The following is a 6,790-nucleotide window of genomic DNA, read 5'->3' as shown; positions in this document are numbered from 1 at the left end:
TAGTAGTGGGTGGGTTTTATTAAAATAATAATAAAAAGGAAGTAAAAGATTTTTACTAGCCCCGGCATCTGCCATCGACACTGAAGCACCTAAGGTGGGGCAGCGGAAATAAAGGATAGCAGGCAGAATGGAGAAATGAAAGAGGTAAGGTGAAAGGAACAGAGGATAAGGGGAGAGGTAATAGAACCAAACTATTTACACAATAAGAAATGGGTCCAGGTTGTGCGCGTGATTAGTTCATGATGGAGCAATAAAAACACTCGCGCACAGCACTATGTTGACTACAGCTGGAGCGGGGCGTCCAGTTGTTTATCGTCCAAGGTAGAACTCGCGGAGCGTTCGATCACTGCTTGCAACTACCTGGCGGAGAACAGACGGGACTTCAAGCCCGTCTGTTCGAAGAACGCACAGAGGCTCACCAAGGTTCGCTCAGGGGTGCGCGCACTGCCCTGCGGCCACAATAGCGTCTTGAGGGAATCTGGTAGTATGCCCAGCGTCCCATAGGCCTCAAGCATATCGCGACGAGCACCGGCGTACGCGGCACAGTGAAGGAGCAGGTGGTCTAGTGTTTCCACTGCACCGCATCCGTCACACGCATTAATTGTCGCGATTCCGTGACGCTCCCGCCGTTCCCCGGGCCACACGCAGCCAATGAGCACGCGGAGGATCATTGCACGTTGCGACCGCGTAAGTGCGCGACAGCCGTTGATGCTTTCGATGCGCTCACCTCCTGCGATACGTGGGTCGGGGTGCTGCTTTCGGAGATGCTCGTGGATGACCGCACGCACGTCCTCCAGCGCAAGGGGCAGATCACTGGCAGGTAGTAGACGTGCGGTGGTCGCGAGGTCGTCAGCTTTTTCGTCGCCGGCGATGCCGCAGTGACCGGGCACCCATTGTGCACGCACGGCGCATTCTCTCTGCGCGAGACGCTCGATAAACGAGCGAATGTCCCGCACTAGTGGGGTACCGCGGCCGGTGGATTGCAGCCGGCTGAGGGCGGCAATAGCAGTTTTGAAGCGAAAATCTTCACTACGCTAGTCAACACCATGCTTCGCGCAAGCCGGCGTATGTCGGAGCACCAGTGACGTCACGCACGGCGCAGGTGGCCGCCGCCGACTGTGTCGGCTGACCTTTCGCCGCTGCCCCGTTTCTCTCTCTCGCTCTCTAGTCACTACTGCACATGCGCCACTAGTAGCACCGAGCCACAGGTGTACCGCCGCTGCGCAGCACGGCGCCTTTCCTCAAAATCCTGCTTTCAATTATCAGTTTTCTCTTTCTTCTTTCCCTCCCTCCTTTATCCCTTCCTTTACGGCGCGTTCGGGCGTCCACCGATATATGTGAGACGGTTACTGCGCCATTTCCTTTCCTCAAAAACTAAACAAGTGAGCCGACGGCGTTCATAGAGTTCATTGGCGTTGACAACTTTGCAAAGGCCGTTCATTTTCACGAAAGGAGAGGCGGACAATTGGCTCCGCGGGTAAGTGGAGACCTAAATCTCACGTTCATGTACGTGGCGTTGGTGTCCAACTGCAAAAGCCTGGTTTCATTGGGTTCCGCACACTGGATAGGCAGCGCGCCCTCCCTGCCACCCTGGGAGGTTGCATGCCGTTAGCGGTTGATCGCGAGATTGATAATAATAATAATTGGTTTTCTGGGGAAAGGAAATGGCGCAGTATCTGTCTCATATATCGTTGGACACCTGAACCGCGCCGTAAGGGAAAGGATGAGGGAGGGAGTGAAAGAAGAAAGAGAAATAGGTGCCGTAGTGGAGGGCTCCGCCATAATTTCGACCACCTGGGGATCTTTAACGTGCACTGACATCGCACAGCACACGGGCGGCTTAGCGTTTTTCCTCCACAAAAACGCAGCCAAATGAACGATGCGGCCTAGCTATTACTGCAGTGCTGCATGTCAGCCACAACGCTGTCAGCGCTAATGCATTCAGGCCACATCTCTCTCACCACCGCCACATGTATCAAAGTACAAATGAGGCGTCTGCATATCCAGGAAGCCAGTTATACCCTCATTCCTTTGATCAAAGTCATCGCCGTCTAGAATATTGTCAACGCCAAAGCCAATGAACACAGTGAACGCCGAGGTCTTTCGCTTTGTATATCCTGGATTAGCTGAGCTAATCCACATACCTTTTCCACAAATATTTACTGTTTTCCTGCTTTAGAGGCAAAACGATAAGGCGCCCGTGTGCTGTGCGATGTCAGTGCACGTTAAAGGTCCCCAGGTGGTCAAAATAATTTCGGAGCACTCCACTGCGGCACCTCTCTCTTCCTTTCTTCTTTCACTCCCTCCTTTATACCTTCCCTTACGGCGCGGTTCAGGTGAACAACGAGACAGATACTGCGCCATTTCCTTTCCTCAAAAACCAATTATTATTATGCTGTAGTAATCCGCGGCTGCTCTCAATTACGACGGAGGAATGGTATGCTGTAAGCTCTCCTTACAATGTTGGCTCCTTTAGGATAAAGGTCAATTATAAGCAAATATTAATTTGAAGATAAAAGAAGCATGTGAGATACAGTGACATTTCTCGCAACTTACGCTCAAGCGTTCACGAAGTAGAGCAAAAAGTGCTGCATTTCTTTAGAATACTAGTGCACTTATGAGCGTTCTGCGCATTAAAAAGAACCGTATAGTCGCCAGGATTGTTTGGCTCCATTTCGCGGTTGGTACCTCGTTTCGCATCTTGTATTGAAACATTGGTGGCAAGGCTACAGAAAAAATTGTTTACGGTTTAAATACTGCTCAACCTGATTTGAAATCGACTCACGTGACTCACGGCTTGTTTGCTGCGAGCGAGAAATGGCGCTGGCGAGCGTCGCAGTTATAATAATAATAATAATTGGTTTTTGGTGGAAAGGAAATGGCGCAGTATCTGTCTCATATATCGTTGGACACCTGAACCGCGCCGTAAGGGAAGGGATAAAGGAGGGAGTGAAAGAAGAGAGGAACAAATAGGTCCGTAGTGGAGGGCTCCGGAATAATTTCGACCACCTGGGGATCTTTAACGTGCACTGACATCGCACAGCACACGGGCGCCTTAGCGTTTAAAACGCAGCCGCCGCGGTCGGGTTCGAACCCGGGAACTCCGGATCAGTAGTCGAGCGCCCTAACCACTGAGCCACCGCGGCGGGGCCGTCGCAGTTTCCCAATCGCGTCTTCGGCGGCGGCGATGCGCCTGTGCGTGGGTGTGCAGGCGCAAAAAAAAAGACCCCTCCGTTTTTTTTCTTTTCTTCTCCCTACGGAGATGCACGCGTCTCTCGCCCCGAAAAAAGGGCCGCTGCCAAGGAACAGAGAGGGGATGACGGTTTTATTTTATTTGGCAATATACGAGGCGTTCCAGGTAAACGAGTCTCCAATGAGTTTTGTGTTTGCACTCGGCGCGGGATATACGATAAGTGAATATGCATGTGCCGCGCTCAAGTAGCACCACTGTTGTGTGTTTGGATTTCTCGCGCTATCTTTTAGAGCTTGAAGAAAAAATTACTCGGACGGTACCTTGCTGCGAACATGATGTTTATATTTAAAAAGCTAGTTAGTCAGTATAAACTAATTAATTGACTGTGCAGTGCGAGAAAGTTAGGCAGGATTAAAACATGGTTATACCAAAGGTCGAGTGAAAGCATTTTGGCAATGGCCCGAACCAGATTTCGAGGCTGTCATCGTGTCGGGCATGCTCACACTTATGGTTGCACGCTCAATAAGGTTGGACGCTCAGTTATGAGAGTGAGTTGACGGGCTAGTTGGTATTGCATGGTGTAGGAACAGCGCTAAGAACAGGACAGAAGTCAAACATGGAAGCACAGGGACGGGCGCTGACCGGCAAACTGCAAGAGCAGCGACTGAGATCAGAAGACTAGGATCCGAGATGAGACAGTCGACAAAGCCCGAGAAACAAGAAATGAAGTTTACGAGAGCGAGTTGACGGGCTAGTTGGTATTGCATGGTGTAGGAACAGCGCTAAGAACAGGACAGAAGTCAAACATGGAAGCACAGGGACGGGCGCTGACCGGCAAACTGCAAGAGCAGCGACTCAGATCAGAAGACTAGGATCCGAGATGAGAGAGTCGACAGAGCCCGAGAAACAAGAAATGAAGTTTACGAGAGCGAGTTGACGGGCTAGTTGGTATTGCATGGTGTAGGAACAGTTCTAAGAACAGGACAGAAGTCAAACATGGAAGCACAGGGACGGGCGCTGACCGGCAAACTGCAAGAGCAGCGACTGAGATCAGAAGACTAGGATCCGAGATGAGACAGTCGAGAGAGCCCGAGAAACAAGAAATGAAGTTTACGAGAGCGAGTTGGCGGGCTAGTTGGTATTGCATGGTGTATGAACAGCGCTAAGAACAGGACAGAAGTCAAACATGAAAACGCAGGGACGGGCGCTGACCGGATCCTAGTCTTCTGATCTCAGTCGCTGCTCTTGCAGTTTGCCGGTCAGCGCCCGTCCCTGTGCTTCCATGTTTGACTTCTGTCCTGGTTTTAGCGCTGTTCCTACATCATGCTCAGTTATGGTTGGTCCAAATCGGCCGAGGTCCAATTTCGGGGCTGGCCCGGGTCACATTTAGAGACTACCATCGTATCGTGCCCATTGAAATTAGCCTGAAAATAGATGTTGGTCCAAATCAATGAAGGTCAAATTTCGGGGATGGGATGGGCAACATTTCAGAAATGACCCGGGTCTAATTTGGAGACACCATTGCTTAGGCCACAGTCAAAATATGCTTGTCATCTGGCTTAAAGCTGTTGCGTTGAGGGCAGAAAGTTGGGATAGTTGGTTGATGTTCATACTGAAGAAGTGGGCGCGGAAAAATAAGGACAAGCGAGACAGGCGCTCGTCTTTGTCTCACTTGTCCTCGTTTTTCCCGCGCCAACTTCTTCAGTGTTTTGCAATCAAATCGCCAAGTGCGAAGGTCACCTCAATTTCATATACGCACACCGGACTGAAACTCAAGTTTTGCCTTGAATGGATACTGCAGAGTAGGCCACACGACCCTCAGCAGTACTGAACCCATTTTACGCGCCTAGGGCACACCTTAGTAATAATAATTGGTTTTTCGGGAAAGGAAATGGCGCAGTATCTGTTTCATATATCGTTGGACACGCGACGTTGGACACCGCGCCGTAAGGGAAGGGATAAAGGAGGGAGTGAAAGAAGAAAGGAAGAAAGAGGTGCCATAGTGAAGGGCTCCGGAATAATTTCGACCACCTGGGGATCTTTAACGTGCACTGACATCGTACAGCACACCAGTAGGACACTCCAATTGTTAAAAACGCGGTTACATTTAGCTGGACACCTGTTCTATTTACATGGAGCGAGATGGAGAGAGAGAGAAACGTTGGGCAAAAATTCATCCCTTCACTCAACAAAACATTGGCTAAGTTCGAGCACATACAGTAAATACACAGCTGTAAAATTCAAGCATTTGTGATAGACATCCCAGTAAACAACGTACCTCCCCAGGAGCGCCCAGAAAGGATGGAATGTCCCGGTCCCAGTACAACATTTATCGAACATTTCCAGGCCGTAGAGGCAGGACATAGAAACACAAGCAAAAGGGAAGTGCGCCCACTAATGTCCTAGAAACGTTTCTTCGCGGATGTTAAGCAGAAACAAAAACAAATCCTAGCATTTTGGTCCCAGAAACGTAACTAGGAGAACGTTTTTGGGACCAATGCTTTTCAACAAAAAATACAAATTGACTCCTCGCTGCCTTTTCTCTCTCGCGCGCGCGCCAAACGCTACGGGGAGAGAAGGTTTTTCGCTTGCACTCGCCGTTTTGAGAGATCAGACAGTTTTTTTCGAACAGCCGAAGGAAGCGCAGTTCGCCCCGCATCTCTCTCGTGGGCCGTCGGCTCCATGCTGCAGGCAGGCAGGCGACGGCGGTCTGCCTTTTCATCGCATCGCCGGGAGCGGCGGTCAACAACGTGCCCGTCTTCAATAGTGTTTCCAACTTCAGCACGGTGCGGCGGTCCCTGCAGGCATCTCCAACTACCAGCAGTCCTCGTTGCGCCGCTGCCTAGCAGAGGCGCAGTAATGGGCCTCCCGTCGCTCGCCCGGCTTCCTCGCTGGACGGAAGCCATCTTGCGCATACGTATTCGCGCAGCCCCTAGCCGCTCGCGCGCAAGCCCCAGCGCGCAGCAGCTTTTGCTCTCATCACTGGGCTGTCGTGAACTTCGTAGCTGCGGATTCATGGCAGCTTTCCCGCGCACCTCGGCGTGCCCACATAATTCCTTTTGGAACTGGTGCATCGGCGCGCGGCGCATCGCAAGTCTTTTGCACAGCTTCACGGCCCTACACCATAATGGCACTCGTACAGGCGTCGTTCGCGGCAGCGGATTTCAAGGCAATGGGCGACTCCTAGCGCGCACTCTGCATCCCTCAGCGCCTCCGACGACTGTGGCGTGTTGCTGGTGGCAGCGTGGCCGTCCACTGCGGTCATAGGCGGGAGAGATCTTCGGAAGCCCACCAGAGTCTTGCTGCGAGTGCCCATGGATTAACCTGCTCTACCTACATTGCCGTCCTGTCGCAGCGGTATAGTTTGTGTTGTGTTCGCGTCGTTGACTCCCAACCCACCCCCACCGGATTATACTTGTGCCTTGATCACCTTGATCTCGCCTCCCACGCCGTATTGTGCCGCACGCGTGGTCTGCTGTACCATGGGTGCGGCGAGCCAGGGCTCCTACCTCAAGACATCCCCCCTTTCCATCCGGCTCCAAGCAGTCTTATCTCCACACTTAGTCACAAGAAAATAAAACGGGGGTGTAAGGAGGA

The sequence above is a fragment of the Amblyomma americanum genome, chromosome 1, assembly GCF_052857255.1.
Source record: "Amblyomma americanum isolate KBUSLIRL-KWMA chromosome 1, ASM5285725v1, whole genome shotgun sequence".
NCBI classification, from domain to species: domain Eukaryota; kingdom Metazoa; phylum Arthropoda; class Arachnida; order Ixodida; family Ixodidae; genus Amblyomma; species Amblyomma americanum.
Note: the sequence above shows the minus strand (reverse complement) of the source record.